The 22,105-nt window shown below is 46.4% G+C and overlaps 1 protein-coding gene across 1 annotated transcript in view; it reads right to left on the bottom strand.

The window, feature by feature from the left end:
- Nucleotides 1-6,299, bottom strand: part of UNC13C (unc-13 homolog C) — a 197,275-nt gene extending 190,976 nt beyond the window's left edge. Inside the window, exon 1 of the mRNA XM_061595475.1 lies at nucleotides 5,426-6,299. The gene's annotated coding sequence lies outside the window, so the exon portion shown is untranslated. The remainder of the gene's footprint in view (nucleotides 1-5,425) is intronic.
- Between the last annotated feature and the right edge of the window lie 15,806 nt (nucleotides 6,300-22,105).

Below are 22,105 nucleotides of genomic sequence, written 5' to 3' on the forward strand. Positions count from 1 at the left end.
TTGGGGGCCACTACTGAGAAGGCCCTAGTTCTAGTTATTGCTCTCCGGGCCTCGCTATGCGTTGGAACCCGGAGAAGGGCCTTCGACGTCAAGCGCAGCGAACGGGTAGGTACATAGTGGGAGAGGCGTTCCGCCAGGTATTGCGGTCCGATGCCGTTAAGGGCTTTATAGGTAAGAACCAACACTTTGAATCTGGCCCGGAAACATATTGGTAGCCCAGGAATGGAACATTTGCTACTGGTCTGTAGCTGTTGATATTTTCCGGGTCCAAGGAAGGTTTTTTCAGGAGTGGTCTTACTGTCGCCTCCTTCAGACAGCCAGGGACCACTCCCTCTCGTAAAGAGGCATTTATCACTTCCCTGGCCCAGCCAGATGTTCCATCCCTGCTAGCTTTTATTAGCCAAGAGGGGCAAGGATCTGGTACCGATGTGGTTGCACGTACCTGTCCAAGCACCTTGTCCACGTCCTCGAGCTGAACCAACTGAAACTCATCCAATAAAACATGACAAGACTGCACTCCGGACGCCTCATTCGAATCATCTGCTATAAACTGGGAGTCTAAGTCCCGGCGGATGCATAAGATCTTATTCTGGAAGTGTCTGTGCTGTGCTGATCTTGTTTTAGCAGGGAGGAAGCAACATTATAAAGACAGTTGACATAGTTCAGATAGTCACTTTAGATATGTCTGATTTACTTTGCAATTTTAGTGAAATTTCCTATTGGAAATCATTTTCTTTTGCTTCTATTTCTGTGAATATGTGAAGTACAGCACCACTTTGCAAAATTTACACTAAAAAAAGACCAAAAATAATTGTGGAATAATGGCACTGACTATTCTGCAGAATAGTCTCCAGTGGACATCAGGAGTGTCTCAGTTTGTAGAAGAGAAAACAGTTGGAGGTGAAATATATTCTAGCAAAATTCTAGGTGTGCTCTATGTTTTTAATTGATGGTGCCCACCTTACCTTATATGAAGTGGTTTAAACACAGCAGGCTAAAAACCTGCATCTTGGGCAGACCAAGTTTTTTTCCCAACAGCTAGAGTAATTCCTAAAGTAGCAACATATTGTAATCAGTCTGATTTTACATCAAACTGCAGCTGCAGATTCAACTGTTAATGTACCCAAAATAGAAATAGAACATAACCTCTAATTTGAAACATCAAAGGCTGTCTTTACCATCATATGACATTGACCAATAAAAAGGCTTTGAAATTAATAAAAAAAATTGACATAGGTTTCTAGGATGAATAATGAAAGAAATAAAGTTTTCTAGATTAGATTCTCTGTAAAAACATTAGTAACACAGGAATGAAGCAAAATAAGAACACCAACAAACATACAATAATGTAATTCTCCATTTTTGGAGATGGCAGGTATTGCCACCACTCACCATATGCTCAGAGGCACATGTTACCAAATTCTTCCAAGCTACACAGCAAGTGGATTGGACTGTGAAAGACCAACCCAAATTGTGTTTGCATTTTGACAAATGTGTAGGGCAGTACAATACCTCAGAGAGGAGGTCACGTCTCCTGCTCCCCTGGTGCATTCACTATAGCTGCCCAATTTCCCCTGCTTTTTAAAGTTTGATAGAAATATCTGTGGGCTATAGGTACGTTCTTAAACTGCAAGGTTTTTTGCCTATTAGTGAATTTTACATAGATGTCCAAGAAATGCTGGACATTTATTTGTCCATCTGATATTTTGCAATATGGAATTTTAAAGAACAAATTTGATACGTTTGAGGAATCAGTATTTTTGGTATGAATTTTAATAAAGGCTGTTCATAGAGGGAAACTTATTCCACACAAAAGGTTTTCATGGCATGATTTGATATATTCAAACCATCCCATAGCTTTGGCATTAGAGTCAGATCAGCCAACAGGAAGGAATATTGTAAGTTTCCTGAATAGGAGGGTTATTGCTCATACTAACGTGGAAATGAATCTGACTTAATTTCAGTATGCACAGTCCTTTTGCTCAGGTCATATTTGGGTAGGCACATTAAATTCAGGGGATTACCCATAAGTAATTGTTAGAGGAGTACACAGAGGATCTGTGGGCATACTTCTCATGCATATGCTTTGCAGTTTTTTTGTAAAAAAATCCGTAACTTTGTGGATCCCAGCAAATCTTTATACAAACTCAGCCAGTAGCCTGCTTGCTGACGCCTTGCCCCTCTGCCTGTGGCTTCTTATAGCTCAGGGGTTCTGCCCTTTGCACTGGTTAGATCCAAAGCACAACCAAACAGTACTTCCTGATGGACGAGGCCGTTATGCAATGTGCAGCTGCAGGGACTGAAAAAATGGCTCCCAGGCCATTCTGGAGCCAAGTGAAAACACTATTGTTCTGTGGGCCCTTAAAAGCTAACAAATGAATAAGCTTGCACTTGATGAACGGGACTCTGGTGCCCACAAACCTTATGCCATAATAGGTATGTCAGCTTTTCAGGTGTTTTAAGGCCTTTTGGTTGTTTTTGCTGCCACAGATTAGCAAGGTTGCTGCCTTTCTGGAAGGTGTTACAATCTTGTCCTGTTATTCCAGGGGGAAAATATTATTAATCACTGAACTAAATATTTTCTGCTTTTCGCTATTTTAACACAAGATGTTTATGCTTTTATATTGAGTTTTGCAATCAGTTTCATGTTATTTAATACTGAGATTTGAAATATGCTTTGAAAACAATTGTTGGAAATTGATGTAAAAGTCTTGGAAACAAATGAGCAGCTGAAATGATTATGTCTGAGCAGAAACAGCTCATTCAGAAATCTTCTTTGCTCTGCTGCGTCCAATCTTCCAGAACAGACCCACCCCCTGTTCATTAGCTACCAGGCTTAGGAGGCCCAGAAGAGATTGCACACCAAGGCGTAACCCATACTTGCTCTGCAAACCATGGCGCAGGAGCGCAGAAGTCAATCAGGAGTCAAGAAACCCAAGACAGAGCTCAGAGAAGCCTGTTTCTCTGAGAAGACAAAGTGCTGATTTTGAGGAATTTGGCTGGCACTAACCATTTGAAACAAACACTGGAAAAAGGTACAATAACGGAAGGACAGGTACTAGAAAACCTGCATGCATGGTGCCAGACCCTTGCATTCCATGATGTGATCAGGAGCCTCCAGTGCCGTCCTCCAAATCACCAAAAATGGTGCCTCAAAGGAAGTCTTTGTAGCCAAGGGGTGCTCCTGACCTTTCTCTCAAAATTGATGCTCTCAGCCTGTCTGAGTATATTGTCAGGAGATAATCCAAACTATATTTTATAATTTTCCGTATCTCTCAGTCAAGTGGGAGAGCCCCTCAAATTAAAACAGCCATCAGAGCCAACATTGCTGTCCTTCTCCCCCCCCCCGGCTTGCTTTCTCTCTCTTGCAGGAACAACATTCACAACTGACCCAAGAGAGACAGGAGGGCTGTTGGGAGCATCTGGGGACTTAGAAGACCTAACAGGGAGCTAACGCAGTTCCCTTCCCTACGAAGTGTCCATTGAGGGGGTCTCCTTCTCTCTCATTACTGCTGGGGGCTGCCCCACCCACTCTCACTCCTGCCCTCCTCAGGCAATATGCTGCCCTTATCCATGGGCTTCCGCACTCTTCTTCTGCATTTAGGAGGGCATGGGTGGATTTGTCTGTGGTGAGAAACATCTGGCTTGGGTCCAAGGTCTGGTCAAGATTAGATGCATTATGGATAAGTGTCTATGTCAACAAGAGGTAGAAATGGCAGTCACTGCAGAAGAGCCAAAAGGCATCCCTGTCCCCAGACCCAATTCTGTGTGGATGAGCCTGCCCCTTCCCAGCCATGCTGGGCTCACACGCCGCAGACTAACCATCCAATAAGCTGAGGGGGGCGGGGCGGGGCAGGGGAAGCACAACAGAAGTGGGGCTCCCGACATTGGCAGCCCCACGGCTGGAAGGCATTTGGCTCAGAAACGGGTTGGGACCACATTCCACGCTTTGTTGGCGTCATTCAGAAGCGAGAGGCTGGGGAAGACATCCTGAGCAGCGCGCATGAGCACACATGCACACCCGCTCTGGCCACAAACAAGGTGCCGGCAGCGTGCTCGGCCTGCTCACTCAATTCTGCTGCTCCTTGCCTGGACGACCGCAGCAAGGACCAGAGGGGCTGAGCAATCCAGCCGCTGGTGCTGAGGCTACGCAACCCCACAGGCGGACTGGCTGGACAGCGCAGGGCAGGCGCGAAACAGGAGGCTACCCTGAGCCCCCCTCCCAATACATCGCCGCAGCATCGAGATTCCCAGGCACAAAGTCGTCTTCCCTCCCCCCCCCGTCTTGAGGGCCGAGCAGCGAATGAGTGGGGCGGAGCGAAGGGGGCGGCCCTCCCGGCAGCAAACCCTTCGCGGGCTGCGATGAGCTTTTGCCTCCTGTGACTTCGCCGCGCCTTCGAGTCGGCTCTGTTCACGCCCTGCTCGCTTTAACGGGCGCGGATCTATTTACTACTTCACAACCTGCTGACATAAGACAGGAGATCAATATCACAATGCTTGGCCCAATTCATTGCCCGCCTCGGCGAGGGGGCGGCCGGCCTTCAGTCCCGCTGCCTCCCCGACCGAGACGGCGCTGCCGAGCCTGCCCGCCGCCACCAAAACCGAAATCGGGACATCACGCGCGGCACCTCGGGGACTTACAGCGCCCCTCCCCCAAACGCGCCCCACGGAGACTCCCCTTCCCAAGGCACCGGGGAGCTGGCGAAATAAAGGGAGCGTGGGGGGCACGCCGTCTGCCCGGTTAGAACTCAACCGACCCCCCCCCTTCCAGCTGGTCACAGAACAGTTAAGGGAGAAAAACAATTTTCCGCGGAGGAGACGTTCTCCACCCCGCAGCCCTCAGACGCCGAGCGGGACACCCCAAAGGGAGGCGGGCGGGAAGGGCGACCCGACCCGAGGCGGCCGTAAGCCGGGAACTGGCTGGGGGGCTTCCCTGGCCGGCTAAGGCCGGGCTTCGGCGGAGACGGCTCCACGGGCGCACTCAGTTTCGGGAGCGCAGCGCGGCGGCTACAGGCTGGAGGCCGCCGCCGCTTCTTCCTCCTACTGGCCGCGGCCGGGCTCGGGCTCGCTCCGAGGGAGCCGCCTGCCTGGTCTGCCTGCCTTCTCCGCTGGGCAGGGAGCGGCGCCTCCGCCTGCTCCAGCCGGAGAGCGGCCTCGGCCCCGGCCGACGGGGGCTGCCCTTGGGGCTCCACTGCCTTTGCAGCCCCAGAGGAAACCGACGCCGCCGCAGAGAGCGGGGCGCGCTGCTGGCCACGGCCGCCCGCGGGCCATTCCGGCACCGCCAAACCCTCCCGGCTGGCCAGGTCCCGCAGCGGCGAGAGCGCCCCGCAGCTGCCCCTTGTCGCCAGTCCCGCGCCAAGACCCCTCCGCGCCGGTCGGACCCACCCGCTGCCAGGGCCGGCCCAGCGTCCCTCCGCCCACTTACCGGGCAAACTTGGGCGGCGCGAGCGAGCCGCCGGCCTCTCCTGCGCTGGTGTCCCCGGCGGCGGCGGCAAACACCGGAGAGGCTCCCTCGGGGCTCCGGCGGCGCTTTTCAGCGGCAGAGCCGGGACCCCTGGCTCCGAGCAAGGGGCCGGCGGCGCCAGTTCACAGCCCGCGCCTGCGGGACTGCGCCAGAGTCCTCCACGGCGCCTGGACAAGCGCAGTTCTGCGGTCCCTCCGTCGGCCGCCCGGCAGCAGCGCTCGCCCGCCTGCTTCCGCTTCCCTGCCCGCCGCAAGAGAGGCAGCCCTCGGGCCGGCAGAGCGAGGCGAGCGCGGGGCTCCGTGCCGGGCGGGGAGAGCAGAACGCGGCAGGCCCCTCCCTCCGGCCAGGCAGGTGCTTCGGGGGCGGACTCGTTCGCCGCCGCCCGCCCGGCTGCCTGCTCAGCAGCGCCCCCGGGCGCCAGATGGGAGGGCCGTTGCGCTGCGCCCCCGCCCTGCTTGCGAGCGTCCCTGGGGCGTCCGGGTGGCCATGAGACGAGAGCCGGCCAGGCGAGGTGGTGCCGTGGCCGAATCCGGCTGCAGGGCTCTTTGACGCTCCCCGCCAGCAAGTGGGGAGACCTCGACGGCGCGGCCAGCACTCCCCGCCCTCCTTGCCGTTTCCCGGCACACCGCTAGCCTCGCCTGCTCGCAGCCGCTCCTCAGAGGGACCCTCCTGCAGCCGCTGAAGCCTGCCTGTACCAGTAGGCATGGTGAGGCCTCCCGCTCGGCTTCTGGGGAGCTCCCACAGCCAGTGGCAGTCTACGTCTGCGTCACATCTGGCCCCGGGGGCAGGGGCTGGGGCTGTCGCTTTTCCGTCACACACGCAGACGAGGCCTCCTTGGAGGCGCCTGACTGGACGCTGTGGGGAGCAGGAAGGGCCATTTAGCCCAAATTCGCAGGATGGTTGGCTGGAGTGGGGCCTCAGGGGGCCAGAGGAGGGGGCCACTGGCTGGCCTTCCCTGCCGGGTTCTTGGGTGCCAGAGGCAGGCCCGTGGCCGCTTAGCTGCCTTGGCCAAGGGTGCTGAGGCAGCCTTAAGCGCCTGCCCAAGTTGGGGAATGGAAGGCCCTGCGCTGCACCAGTTCCAATTCCTGCAGGGGCAGCCAATTCCAGGGGTGGGGTGGGGGCTCTGCTCAGTGCTGCTGCGGTGCTTCTGCTGCGGGGCCTGGGCTCTTCTACTTTTTCAGGAACAGTGTCATCAGAGGCCATGTGGGGTGGGGGGAGGCCTCCTTCAAAAAACAGGTCTTCCCCAAATGAGGAGACCAAAAAGAAGCAAAACTGGTGCTCCTCCTCAAAAAATGCAAGATGATAAGGGATGCAAATAATAATAATGGTATTAATAGTAAATTTGAGGAGCACATCTCTGATCATTAAGGGGAACAAGAGATTCTTTGCATCTCTGTTCACAACAGAGGCTGGGAGGCAATGATCCCTGTGCCTGAAAATAAATTTCATGGAAGGGAGTCTGAGGAACTGAGGCAAATAGTGGTGACAAGCAGGGGGGATAGTCATCCGGGGTCCTGGGGGTCTTAGACCCCTTACACTTTGGGGAGACATGTCCCAACAGGGTCCCTATAAGCCAATCAGCCTGATAGAGGAGTGTGTTGGCCACTGAGAAGAATGTCAATGGCAAGCAAGCCTTTATTAGTTCCTACTTCAAAAAGCCAAGACAGGTTGTAGGGAGTGTGAATTCTGTAACTGCAGAAGAAGAGACAGTGACTCCTGATGCCAGCATCCCATCTACATCATCAAGCAGTTTGGTAGCAGCAGGAGATACATCGTGGAGACACTTTCAGTACTTCAAGCAATGTCTCTGACAGAGAGAAAGGACAGTCAAGTGGAGACAGCAAGAGAGAAGCAGTAAGCAGCATTCCAGCCTGGCCAGATTATTCCATATTCTTAGAAGGAGGTGAGATTGTGACTATTATGAAGGGACCCGCACTGCTGCATTTGGCACTATACTACTGGTTACAAGAGACAAAGTTCTGGGCCCTATTGACAAATTAAACTGGCAAATCACCAGGTCCAGATGGCACTCACCCGAGAGCTCTTAAAGAACTCAAATGTGAAATTGTTGGTCTTTGAACAACGATACAGAACTTGTCGCTAAGATTAGACTCCATCCCTGAGGACTGGAAAGTGTCCAGTGTAATGCCAAAGTGTTGCATCTAATGTAGTGCTAAGTTAAAATCACTTGGCAGTATAAGCTTGTTCTGCTGACTAAATATTTTGTGCCAGGGTACGTTGTTGTACAAGAGAATGCCAAGCAGGGTGCTGGTACCGCTGTTGTGCAACAATGGATTGTGCAATCTGCTGCGCAATTAGTTTGCGCTTGTGTAGCTGATTCCTCTGTTGAGCAACATTAAAACTCGCCCATGTGCTATTAGTGGACAGAACACTGAATGCAGCCCCCGATTTTTAAAATGGAATCAGGAGGGAATCTGGGAAGTTACAGGCTGGTTAGTTTTATATCTGTTCAAGATAAATTCATAGAAAGCATAGTTAAAACTAAAATTACCAAGCATATCGACCATGTGTTGGGAACGTTGGAGCTTCCAGGTGTTGCTGAACAACAGCATTTCAAGCCACTGGCCATGCTTCCTGGGGCTGAAGGAAGCTGTAGTTCAGCATCATCTGGAAGGCAAAAGGCCCCAAGCGCACGCCTTGTTGAAGACATCCTGGTATGGATGTTGTCAATACCTTTCATGTGAACGGCCACTGTCAGTAATGTGAATTATCACCACCTGTCTATTTCTGCATTTCCTTTCCTTCTGATCTCACTGTTTACAATCCCTCATCATAAACAATGTATATCTCTCTCTTCACAGCTGAGAACACTTCATGCATCTGATGAAGTGGACAGAAGCCCATGGATGCTTCTGCCTTAATACATTTGTAAGTCATTAAGACTCATATAATTCTGCCCTTTTGGGCTTCTGAGGACAGCTCACAAAATTTAGAGAAATGACAGCAACAGTTAAAGCAAAGACATAAATGAGTCGCAACTAAACTGTGGTTGTAGCCTACAAGCCAAAACAACAGACCAGCAGCAGCAGCAAGATTCATTGGCCCATCAGCTGTAAGTGTGGCTCTGTCCTACCCAATCAAAACGCCAGAGTGGATTGTAGAATCTGGAACTCATTCTGCATTCCACTCTGAACACGTCCCCTCGGGCCTCTCTGTGCATGACCGAAAGCCTCCAGTTCCGTGAGGGAGGCCTTTGCCCTTGGGATGCCATCGCCATCGCCCCCTAGGCTCATGGAGCACAACCAAGCAAGGAGCCTCTGGCTTCAAGGAGGGAGGACAGTGAGCAGGAGGCACTCTCAGCCATTTCCTCCCATTCCTGGTGAAGGCTAAGAAAGCTGATTTTGTATCCAGCTGAGGAAGGGTGTTCTTGTGGCCGCTCCCAGCTTCTGAGCCCACCTTCCTCAAGCAGTCTGAAAAGGTTTCTCTTTGGGACATGCTGTGAGAACTTATTATGGCCAAATGGTTTTATTTACATGTGAGAAGAATTCTTTTTTTAAAAATTAAGTGCTTTTAAAATATATGAACCCTTATTGGTCAGGGAACAATAACCATCAATTGTCATGCGTTTCTGTTCCTGCCATTCATTGGTTAAATCTTTTAGAAACAACCCATGCATTGTGATGGGGCCTGAGTTTAAGCCAGGAGAGGTTTTGTGCCACCTGCCTGGTGTTGTACAGTCTGGAGGGACCCCAGCTGATGAAGGTCATCCCTGCCCCAGCAACAAAGCATCAGGTGAATTAAGCAGGAGAGTGAGGTCAGCAGCAGGGCAAATAAAACAGGGCACCCCACTCTTCCTGTCCTTTCCTTGATCTAAATAAAACTGAAGCTCCCCAATAAAATAACTCGACAAAAAAACCAGTTATGCAGGTAGAAAGCCTGCTGGACAGATGTGTATTTGGTGCAGTGAAGTGGCTGACCTGGAGAAACTGAGAGAGGCCGAGAGGTGTTAGATGAGGCCTTCAGGGACATTATAGCTGTCCCACTCTCAAAATGATGGCTCTCCTGCCAGGGATAATGAGGGACTCAGGGAAGGAGGCCATCACTCTGAGGAAGTGATCCCTTAGAGGGGACCCATTTCTTGGGTGAGGAGTAGTTCTTGTCTTGTGCAGAGGAACTCCTCCAGGGGTTGGAGGGATCCTGGCAGCGGGCAGTTCAATCATTAGGGACTTAGATAGTTGGGGGTGTGGTTGGGGTGCAGACTGCGGAGTGATGTGGCAGCTATGAAAAAGGCAAATTCCATGGTGGCAATCATTAGTAAAGGAATTGAAAATAAAACTGCCAATATCATAATTTCATTATACAAATGTATGATGCAGGCACCCCTTGGAGTACTATGTACAGTTCTGGTTGCCTCACCTCAGAAAGGATATTATAGAGTTGGAAAAGGTTCAGAAGAGGGCAACCAGAATGATCAAGGGGATGGAGCAACTCCCCTGTGAGGAAAGGTTGCGGCATTTGGGGCTTTTTAGTTTAGAGAAAAGGCGAGTAACAAGTGACATAACAGAAATGTGTAAAATTATGCGTGGCATGGAGAAGTGGATAGCGCTTTTCTCCCCCTGTCCTATCACTAGAACTTGTGGACATCCAATGAAGCTGAATGTTGGAAGATTCAGGACAGAGAAAAGTACTTCACGCATAATTAAGCTATGGAACTTGCTCCCACAGGAGGCAGTTATTGCCTGCCTGCCGTGACATCTATACATTTGGATCTCCTCATATGTTCTGTACAATTCTCAATTTTTTTTAAAGGTATGACTTCTGAACCTTCATCCTAAGCGACAGTGAAGGCTGTCATCCGAGAGGGTTTAAAAGAGATTTAGTCAAATTCATGGAGGATAAAGCTATTAATGGCTACTAACCATTGGTTTTGCTATGGTTTTAATGTTAAGTTGCTTTGGTCCTCTTTTGTGTTGAAAAGCAATTAACAAATATAATAAATCAATAACTATGATGGCTGTGTTCTGCCTCTGCAGTTGGACACAGCGTGCTTCTGAGTACCAGTTGCTGGAAACTGCCACAGGGGAGAGTGGCTGCATTCATGGTGCTGAGGTCCTGCTTGTGGGCTTCCCAGAAGAGGCTCGCCACTGTGAGAACAGGATGCTGGACTAGATGGGCCTCCATTGGCCTGATCCAGGGGGCTTTCCGTATGCTCTTCAAATCATGATTAAACAAACAACCCCATGGAGTATATAAAAGCATCTGTTAAAGTCAATTACAAGGTTATTGATCTGCCTTGGAATTAAAAGACTAACTAGTCTTGCCAGCAAACTGTCCATTTCGGTCCTAACAATCCTGTCTGGGGAGTTTTGCAGGTTGCATGTAATAAGTTTTGGAAGGGGATGGGCATCCTCTGCCTTGTACAAGAAGTGGTGGGTGGGAGGAGAAATCTCTTTCAGTTTGTCTGGCCAAGCTTTTTTTGTAAAGCAGTCTTCCCTCCTGCCCTCCCTCCCTCCCTCCTGGACCAAGGCCCCTTCTAGCATCCTGCAGCAGCCACTCATCACAATCCATCACTCGCTGCTCTTCAGCAAGCACAGCAGGTAGTAACACTGAAAGCCTGTTGGCCAAATATGTTCCCTATCTGCAAGCGAGTTGTCCGTGCTGACCCAGGTGCCTGTTGATGTGGATAGGCTGACTGGCAGCCTTTTTGTGATTGCCACCAAGGATTGATTACAGTCGTATTGGAGACCTTCCCATTCACAAGTACATCCCCGCATGTCAGGAATGCTGAACATGTATTGCATGTAGTAGCACTTGTTGTGTAAATTTGTATTAATGTTAGCAGAGTAACTCAGCGGTCTGAAATGTATGTGTGCCAGTGTGTGTGTTTCCCTAAGTAGCAGGCTTTTACCCTGCGTTGAGACCACTGAGACTTAACACTTAGTAAAATAAGAAAAGCTACTTTATTTATAGAAATACATAGTAGATAGGAAAGGCATACCTAGTTCTAACTAACTAAGTTGGAGGTGCAACACCCAGGCTTGGGAGTTGCCCTCATGGCTAGGAGAGAGAGAGCAGACACAAAGGTGTCTCTCCTCTCTCTTGGACAGTCGAAGAAGAGAAGAAGAAAAGGGTGGAAGGAGGAGGGGCAGATAAGCTCCCTAACACATATCAGTCTAACAAAGGAAGGAAGTCAGTCAGAGCATCACAGGTAAAGGTAGTCAAGCCTATCCATCTGGAGGACCCTCACTCTATCTCCCTTCTGGAACATAAACAAAAGAACAAAACGGGTTGCTCTTGCCCCACTTCCAACAGCCCTTGGATCAAGGCCATGACACCTTATTGCCCAAAGGTGCAACTCTACTGAAGTGAGGAGACTGCCAAGCAATGGGTTTCCATGGCGGCGGGGGGGGGAGGGGAATCTGGGAGCAATTTGAAATTCACTCGTTTCCACAAGTGCTCCTCTTAGTCATTGCTTTTCTGATGTTTGGCTTAATCCAGACCCTGGAAGGAGCTGCTGTCAAGAGATGCTAGTTGCATGCCTGCATTAGGGATAGGAAAAAATGATGAAGATACAAATAAAGGGTGGACTGTGCAAGTTTTACCACTTGCTGAGTTCATAGGTGGCAAGCCAGCTGAATTCTAGGGAGCTCCCCTGCAGCCGACTCTGCTTACGATGGTAGCCTAAGAGTGTTCTTGTCTGGCTGGGGCGCGGCGCGCAACACCACAAAGGGCAACTTGGAACATCCTTTCTTCTTGACAAAGAGACTTGCATCACAAATAACCTGCCATTAACTACCGCCATACGATATTTTTATACTTCGTAATTACATTAATTTCTGTATGGTTCACTGCTACAGTGAAACTCCTTTACTACAAGTGCAATTCTAGATGTAAAGAAACTGCATTTTTCCACTCTGACTTTTAGCCTGGAAGACTGAATAGTTTACAGGAAATAGTTTTCCCATTCACCGGCTGTAAGAGCGCCCACTCATCCCTCCCAACGCAGCCATACAGAAAGCAACTCCTGTCAGCATAGTTAAGGCCAGAGTTGATCCTTAACTCTAAAAGACAACTTTCCAACCCCATCAGGATCCCCAGCATGCAGAAAGTGGAGCAAAATGTGTCCTGAGGAGGGGGGAGTGAGGAAGCTTTCTCCTACATTAGATTCTTTAGCTGGATAGAACTCAACCAGGAAGGGCTTCGTGATTCCGGGACAGTAAATGACTTCATGGCAATTTCATTTGCAACGCATTGGAGGTGGACGATGATTGCTCAAGCCATAAGATTATGTCACAGGGTGGGAGAAAACTGCAGCCACCCTGCTTTCACTGCCTGTTCTCCCCCGTTTACAGGTCATGACATGGCCAGGCTCCCACCACCACTTTCTTTGCTTTTGCACCCAGAATTAGGGGTCAAAGTGCATCCACCCCCGCGTATGAATTCAGTGGATGGCTGGTTGTGTGGATGTGTCTATGGCAAATGAGATGTGGCTCAGGCAGGCCACAGCTGTGTTCAATGCCTCCTAACTCCCAGCAAAGCTTGCAAGGTGATTATCTGGATGCTGACCAGAACTGTGGTTCTGTGGGCCACCAGACCCTATTGGCCATACCGCACTCCTGGTGTCATATTTTGATACTAGACATTATTCAAATATGTGCAAAATAGGCACTGAAAATTTGGCATCTGTATTTGCCATTGCATGTCAGCATTTGTCCAGTTGTGTGTGTGGACGCGCACACCCCTCTCTCTCTCTCTCTGACAGAGCGCCATCTTTACAGGCTGCAGGTTCAGTCCCTGATGGCAGCATCTCCAAGGAGGCCTGAGAAGGCCTGGGGACCACGGCCAGTCAAGGCAATACTGAGGCAGATGCATCAGCCATCTGGCTTTCCACAAGGCAGCTTCCTGCATCCAGTTGCCGTCTGATAACTTGGAAGGTTTCATATGTTACATCCCCCAAGTCAAAGTACCCCAGAGTTAGGAGCCCCCATCCCTCTTTTCCCTGTGCATTCAGAACTTCAGGGCGAAATGCTTCCGCTCCCTCAGAATGGCAGTTTTTGAATGTGTGTCTTAGCCCCCACCACTCTCATGCTCAAAGAGGTGGGGCGATTGCCAGCCATATCCCACAATATGCCCCCATTCCTCCTTCCATCAGAGCTGAATCTGACATCTGTGAGGAGCCCTCATTCCCATGTCCCCTGCTAAATGCTACAGTGGGGCATCCTCCATGATATGCCCAGAGGGATTTTCCCCACCCAAGCCAGTCGAGGGGCCTTCTGGCTCATTTGCTGGCCCAGGGGAGTTCCCAGGGGCTCCCCAGCCCTTCATGCACAGCCCTACTGCCAGTCTGTGCTAGCAGGAGCAAAGCATCTCTCCAGCTTCCGTGGCAGGCTCTGCCCAGCTGTGCCAACCACCTTGAACAAGCACCAGACAACCAGTAATTCAGTGACAGACCTCTCTTGGGAGCCATAGAAGACGCTCACACACTGACCAGTCATAAAATCAGCAATAAATAACACTCCACATATCTTTGCAGAAGAGAGAGCAAGCACAAATCAGAAGACTTGTGGGCCTGAGGGGCAGGTGTCTGCTCTTCAAATCAATCAAAAGGAAGAAATCGGCTTGGAAGTGCAGCTTTCTGTTCGAAGTGGGGCAAGAGCAACTCCTGTTTGTCCTATTGTTTATGTTCCAGAATGGAGATGGAGTTTGGGTCCTCCAGATGGCTAGGCTTGACTACCTTTACCTGGGATGCTCTGACTGACTTCCTTCTGGCTTAGGGAAGCTTATCTGCCTCTCCTCCTCCTTCTCTTTCCTTTCTTCTTCCACTGTCCGAGAGAGAGGAGACACCTTTGTCTTTGCTCTCTCCTAGCCATGAGGGCAACTCCCAAGCCTGGGCGTTGTGCCTCCAACTTAGTTAGTTAGAACTAGGTATGCCTTTCTATCTACTATGTATTTCTATAAATAAAGTAGCTTTTGTTATTATACTGTTAAGTCTCAGTTTTTGCCATGTTCTGGATGAAGGAGAAACCAAAATTTCCTAAGAAAAGTGAGAGGAAAACCAAAAAGCCTCCAGAATTGATTGACACAGATCTTTGTGGGCCAATGAAAGTGCTATCCCCTTTGTGTTTCAAACACAACTGGAGGTTATGTTCTGTTTCTATTTTGGGTGCATTAACAGTTGAATCTGAAACTGCACTTTGATGTAAAATCAGACTGATTACAATATGATGCTGCTGAAGCAATGACTCTAGCTGTTGGAAAAAACAAACTTGGCCTACCCAAGATGCATGTTTTCAGCCTGCTATATTTAAACCACTTCATTTAAGGAAAGGTGGGCATGGTCAATTAAAAAAATAGAGCACGCCTAGAAATTTGCTAGAATACATTTAATCTCCCACTGTTTTATCTTGTGCAAACTGAGACACTTATCATGTCCCCTGGAAACTATTCTCCAGAACAGTCAGTGCCATTATTCCACAATTGTTTTTGGAGCTTCTTTTAGTGTTGCAAAGTGTTGCTGTACTTCACATATTCACAGAAACAGAAACAAAAGAAAATGATTTACTATAGGACACTAAAATTGCAAAGTAAATCAAACATATTTAAAGTGACTATCTGAACAACATCAACTGTTTTAATAGTCATAGAATCATAGAATAGTAGAGTTGGAAGGGGCCTATAAGGCCATCAAGTCCAACCCCTTGCTCAATGCAGGAATCCAAATCAAAGCATTCCCGACAGATGGCTGTCCAGCTGCCTCTTGAATGCCTCCAGTGTCGGAGAGCCCACTACCTCTCAAGGTAATTGATTCCATTGTCGTATGGCTCAGTTTTTTCTGATGTCCAGTCGAAATCTGGCTTCCTGCAACTTGAGCCCATTATTCCATGTTTTAATATTGTTGCTTCCTCCCTGATAAAACAGAAACATGTCTTGTTTCTGTTATTTGGGCTGATGGCAGGTGTTGCCACCTCTCACCATATGCTCAGAGGCACATGTTACCAAATTCTTCCAAGCTACACAGGAAGTGGATTGGATTGTGAAAGACCAACCCAAACTGTGTTTGCATTTTGACAAATTTGTAGGGCAGTCCAATATCTCAGAGAGGAGGTCAGGTCTCCTTCTCCCCTGGTGCATTCATTAGAGCTGCCGAATTTCCCTGCTTTTTAAAGTTTGATAGAAATATGTGTTGGCTATATGTACGTTCTTAAACCATAAGGTTTTTTTGCCTATTAGTGAATTGACTTCCAAATAGGTAAAACTGACCACAGAGGAGGAAAAGGGGGAGGGGAGAGGGAAGGAGGAGGAGAGGATTGGAAGGGGAGGAGAAGGAAAGGGTGAAAGAAGGGGGAGGGAAGTGGCAAAAGAGAGGGGAGAGGAAGAGGGGATGGCAGGTTTGATCATTTGCATGCTTATTGAGTTCAATGGGATTTATTCCTGTACAATCATGCTTAGGTGAAACTGACTTGGAGGCGGGGCACTGGGCAGAGAAAAAGCCCCTTATGAACAGTATCATTTTTCAGGGTTCCCCCACCTTTTTATTCTACAGCAGCCACATGTAGCCTCCCACCCAAATTGTAACCAAAGCTGTCCCTGGCCACATCCACACCAGAGCTTTATTTCACTTTAGACAGTCACAGCTTCCCCCAAAGGATCCTGGGAAGTGTAGTTTGTGAAGCATGCTCAGAGTTGCTAGGAGATGCCCTGTTCCCCTCACAGACCTTCAATCAGAGCGGCTAACTGTTAAACCCCTCTGGCCACTGGAGCTCTGTCAGGAATAGGAGCCTCCTCTCAGCACCCTTCACAAACTACACTTCCCAGGATTCTTTGGGGGAAGTCATGACTGTCTCAAGTGAAATAAAGGTCTGGCATGGGTGTGGCCTCCTGATTAGCCAAGCCCAGCAGCTGTGAGTCTGGCTTTTACAACACTGACAGTTGGTTCTTACTGAGCATGCCCAACGTTATCAATCAGTTCAATGATAATTTTTAAAAATTAATTAAAAATCAGCCAGAAATTGTTTAACTTTTAAACTGCAGAAGATGAAGGTCAGAGTATGGGACAAGTATGGGAATTACAGGTACTCTGTGAATATGGCTGATTTTCAATTCATTTCAACAAATGTGTTCTAGTACAGTAAATAAGAAATTCCACTCCACTTTATCGAAGGCCTTGGTGGCATCTAATGACGCCAAGGGCATTTGACTTTTAGTGTGGAAGATTGCTTTCAGTATCCTGCAGACTGGGTCAGTTAATGAGCGGAAGCGAATGAATCCAGCTTGGTCAGGGTGAATATAATTTGGGGCTAAGTTGGCTAAATGATCTGCAAGAATATTAGTGAACAGTTTAGCATCTACATTTATAAAGGATATCGGTCTGTAAGACTTGACTGATTCCTCATCTTTGCCTGGTTTAGGCAGAACAATAATACATGTGGCTTTCCAAGAATTCGGGATTTGGCCACCCCTTTGAATATCTGTAAAGAGTTTCTGTAAGAGAGGGGTTAATAAATCTTTGTATTTTTTTATAGAAAGCACCACTATAACCATCTAGACCTGGTGTTTTATTTGGTTTAAGTTTGTTAATAGCATTTGAGATTTCCAAAACTGATATTTCCCTGTCTTTTAAATTGTTTTTATATTGTTTTAAATTTTAAAATTGTGTTTTAAATTGTTTTTAAAGTATGTGTGTTAAATTGTATGTTTGTTTTAATGTTTTTGATTGCTGTAAACCTCCCAGAGAGCTTCGGCTATGGGGCGGTATACAAGTGCAATAAATAAATAAATAAATAATGAGATCACTGACAGAACAAAGTCCAACAGAGGTCTGGATTCCCCCCCCCATGTTTTACACTTTGAACTCTCAATTCCCTGTGACTGTTTTGTGTATCAACATAAAAACCTAGACATTTGTTAAACAACTGTTTCTGAGTTCAGGACTATAAGTTTTGTAAGGTTTTGTTTTGAAATGAGCTTATGGGAAGGATCAGAATGGCCACTCTTGCGGCTGTATAATATTTCCTCCTTCTCCTTGACCATTTGCTTCATGCTATGTTAGGGATGTGGCAGAGAAAAGCAAAGCCACAATGGGCTCTGATGAGAAGAGTGGAAGATGGAGGCTTTCTCTGCCACCCCTCCTAATGTGCTGCCCCCCTTGCACCCTTGGCTTTCACTTCTGCTCAGGATTAGAGGGAACATAAGGGGAGTATGGTGGCAGTCTGAAATGAGCTTATGGGAAGCATCAGAATGGTAAAAGGTAAAGGTGTACCCGCACTTATAGTGCGAGTCATTTCCGACTCTTAGGGTGACGTCTTGCGACATTTACTAGGCAGACTGTATATATGGGGTGGCTTTGCCAGTTCCTTCCCCGGACTTTCTTTACCCCCCAGCACATGCCGGGTACTCATTTTACCGACCCCTTTTATTGGAGATTCGACTTCCTCCTTCCATTGGAATCGAACTCTGGCTGTGAGCAGAGCTTCGGCTGCGTTAGCGCCACTTACCACTCTGCGCCACGGAGAGCCTTTCATCAGAATGGCATGGGGGGTATTCTCAATTTAACATTGTGGAATGTGAAAAATCCATGCTGGCTATAGTATACAGCCACTCTTGTGGCTGTATAATAAGGGCAGATAGGAATGTTGTTGGGACAAGCTTACTTTGTCTCTGTCAGCCAGGATAGTGGCAATCAAAATGAATGCACTGCCATGACTTACCTTTCTTTTTTTTTTTTCAATAATTTTTATTCAGATTTTCATAAAACATACAAGACGAAATCATAAAACATTCAAAGACAAAAAACAAAATCAAAAATAGTTAAACAAAAAAAAAAAAGAAAAAAAAAACAAAAATAAAAAATAAAGAATAAAATATTGACTTCCCATTTGTCAAAGATCAAATCAGTTATAAGTCTATAATATATAACAATCCTGTCTCTTAAGTCATATTATAAAATCACTTTCCTCCAGTAGTTATCTTACTTAATCATCAAATCTCATAAACATTACTTTATTCTTTCCACAAAAAGTCAAAGAGAGGTTTCAATTCTTTAAGAAATATATCTATCAATTTTTTTTTCCAGATAAGCATATCGATTAATCCATCTCATTACTAATTATGATAATCTTATTGTCATAACCATAGTCAAAATAAACATTTCAATTAATCCATCACATCAGAATCTGTTAGGTTCAGTAATTTCAGTAGCCATTGTTCTATTATCCCTATTAGTTCCATTTTCCATCTTCCATCTTCAGTAGTCTTGTTAAGTCCAGTAATTTCAGTATCCAATCTTCCATTATCAGTATTCCATAATAATCTTGCTGTCAAAGCCATAGTCATATAGTAAGAGTCTGATGGGAATTACCTCTATCCCAAATATTTTCTTGCCATCCATTCTGAATAGGTTGCTGAAATACTGCTGTAAAATCATATCTCTGTTCTTTTTTTCAAAATACACTGGGTCATCTCTTGAAAGTTTTTCCATTGTCACATGGCTGCAGTTAATTCCATAGATTTTCTCTATATTGGGCTCCATCACATCATTCCAGTCCAGAAGATTATCCATGCCATTGATAACTTTATCTCTAAAATCTTCATTAATTTCTTCAGAGATAACATTGAGTTCCAAACAATAGATTTTATTTCTAAAGTCCATAGACTCCAAATCTTGTTCCTGTTCCACGTTTGTTCCAATCTCCGGGATCTCCTCTCTCACAGGGACCCCTGTTCCAGTCTCCAGGGTCTCCTCTCTCACAGGGACCCCTGTTCCAGTCTCCAGGGTCTCCTCTCTCACAAGGACCCCTATGTCTTTAATCTCCTGTGTCTCCAAACAATAGATTTTATTTCTAAAGTCCATAGACTCCAAATCTTTTTCCTGTTCCACGTTTGTTCCAATCTCCGGGGTCTCCTCTCTCACAGGGACCCCTTCCAGGGTCACCTCTCTCACAGGGACCCCTATATCTTTAATCTCCTGCGTCATTTTACTCAATTCAATTTTCAGCTCCTTACAACCCTGTCGCAGGTTTTGTTTCGTTATCTCAATCTCATCCATTATTTTCTGAAACATAGTTATTTCCAGATTCTCAGCCACTTTCTTAATTGCCATTTTAAAAGAAAAATATAGGAAAACCACTTCTTATTTCAGCAACAATTGGGTTAATACTCCAAACTTGGTGACATCACAGTATAAACAGAGCAGACAGCCTTATCTCTCCATGCTTAAGTAAACAAAATGCAGTTCCCAGGATCGAAACAATTAATGGCGGTCGTCAGGAAACAGATTCGTCAAAATAAAATAGACCAAAAAGAGAGTAGTCTCAGACAATATAATATTCTTCAAAATAAAAATCTGGAATAGAAATCCCTCTTCTGTGTATATCTTTAGAATGCAAATCCAGGACAGCTTTTTGCAACAAAAACAGAGATAAGCTATTAATTAGTGAGTAGCAGAGAGAAGTTATGGCTCCCCAGTGAGATGTCAAAAACCGATCAATCTGGCAAATCTCTTTTAAACAGCAACAATTTAAGTCAAGTAAAAGAAAAATATAGAAAGAAGGGTGCTTGCCTGTTAGTGCGTTCCCTCTTAGAAGATAAGATGAACGTTCGCTTTATCAGATAGAGCTTGTTGTTGAAAATCCGTCCCACCTTCGTCGGCTGGACCTCGTCCCATAAATTAATGAGATCTGGTCGTCCCAACAAAAATAGGCTTTGAGGTTAATCTCTTCGTTTCTCCCTACCCGGGAGAAGTTTAATCAGTCAAAAAAAAAAAAAATCTGACTGATATATCTGAATAAGCTTCTTTTGAGGCAGGAGCCCGTCTCAAAAGCAGGCACAGGCTAAGTCACCCTTCCCGGAATGACTTACCTTTCTTTTTCGTTCACGTATTTATTTATTTATTTATTTATTTATTTTATATCCTGCCCTTCCTACCAGTAGAAGCCCAGGGTTGCAAACAAAAACACTAAAAACACTCTAACATATCTTAAAAAACATATTTAAAAACATATTAAAGACATCTTAAAAAGCAAAGTTGCAGAGATTTCAAAGAAGCAACTTCAAATATGGCAAAAAGTGCTGGAATTCTTTATGTTTGCTTCAAGGTGTAGGATAAAAAAGGCACTTCTATGCAGACAAGTGACATTGGGAGGGTGAGGGAATAATTTTATATTATACTATGAAGTCAATCAGCTTTATCATTACATTTTCTTTATTTTGAATAGCACAAAAAAGAGGTGTAAGAGGTGTACACAGCAACATTGGATGGCCTACCACTGAGCGTATTGCTCTTCAGGAAAATTTCTGGATCACTGGCACAGCAAATGGCCCATTCACCAACATCCTCTTAAGATGCTAGAAAAGGCATAGACCAAACCTTGACTGGTTTGCATTCATCATTAATTCCTCTCTATTTCCATCCTGATTTTTACAATAAACACAAACATATGCCTTGGCAAGAAATCAAAAGGATTTTTTTGAATTAGAGTCATTGTCAATGGAAAACGTATAAGAGAACAGGCTTTTTATGCTGCCATCGGGGAGCTGAGTATTACTTGGATCCAATGGTGCTAGCTGCATTCTGCCGACCCTCAGTATCTGAGAAATGAATACTAGCAACCAGGGATGGAAAATGTGCTATTGTTTTCCAACTTTACTTGCTGTTCCTGGATCTTGAGGGATCTGATTTGTCTAGCCTCAAAATGCTGCAGGAAGGGGTTTGGAATACAACAATCGAGGAAAGCAAGTGGCACACTTTTTGCAACAAACCCTTGCTTAATTTGGCCTCTCACCAAATAAGGGAATCCATTCTTAAGCTAGCTCACCCATGGTATGTCATTCCAGTGTGGCTCTCCGGAATAAATCCAGTATTGTGTGATCGGTGCTTCAGAGAATGCTTGGAGCACGGGACATATCACCTATGTGGTGGTATTCTTCATGGGTCCCAAACTTTTGGAACTTAATTTTCAATGAAAAATAAAATCCAGTTGATAGTGACTTGGAGAGGACGCCACAGATGGCACCACTGAACTGCTTCATGGATACCGTTTTAGACAGCAACAGTAGAACTCTGGTCAGTCACTTTCTCATGGCAGTGCGATTAATGATAGCAAGGCTTTGGAAAGATGTGAAAGGAGACACAATACAATTCTGGTATTACAAGATTTGGTGTATCACGTTCATGGAAAATTTCATGTACAAAGAATCTCACACAGTATCCTGAAAACTAACAGCTTTATTTCCATGTGGTATCCCTTCAATGTAAATAATGAAGAAAATAATAAAAGAAACCCCGCCCCCATGCCAGAATTTGGAATGCATGATTATATTCTCCTTCTGCACCACAGCTGATGATCCAAGCAAGTTTCGTTCTTCATGGTTTTGTGACAATGCCAACAATGGTTCATATGCTTTCTCATGCCACCCTGATTTGGGGAGGGTTTGGGGGGATTATTTTGCTGTTATTTATGAATTCATCTTATATGCTAGTTGTTCCTTTTGTTTTTCCATGAAAAATGGATATCAATCCAATATGGAATGTACAATGCTTCTGTTTAATGTCTGTGCATCTTTCGTTTTGAAAACCAATACAAAGTTTTATTAAACAAAAAAAGATCAAACATACCAAATGGCTTGCTTTTATCACAAAGTGTAAGGTTAGGTCAATTTTTGGTTCTTAAACCCCGCAGTACA

The sequence above is a fragment of the Rhineura floridana genome, chromosome 14 (assembly GCF_030035675.1).
Source record: "Rhineura floridana isolate rRhiFlo1 chromosome 14, rRhiFlo1.hap2, whole genome shotgun sequence".
Classification (NCBI taxonomy): domain Eukaryota; kingdom Metazoa; phylum Chordata; class Lepidosauria; order Squamata; family Rhineuridae; genus Rhineura; species Rhineura floridana.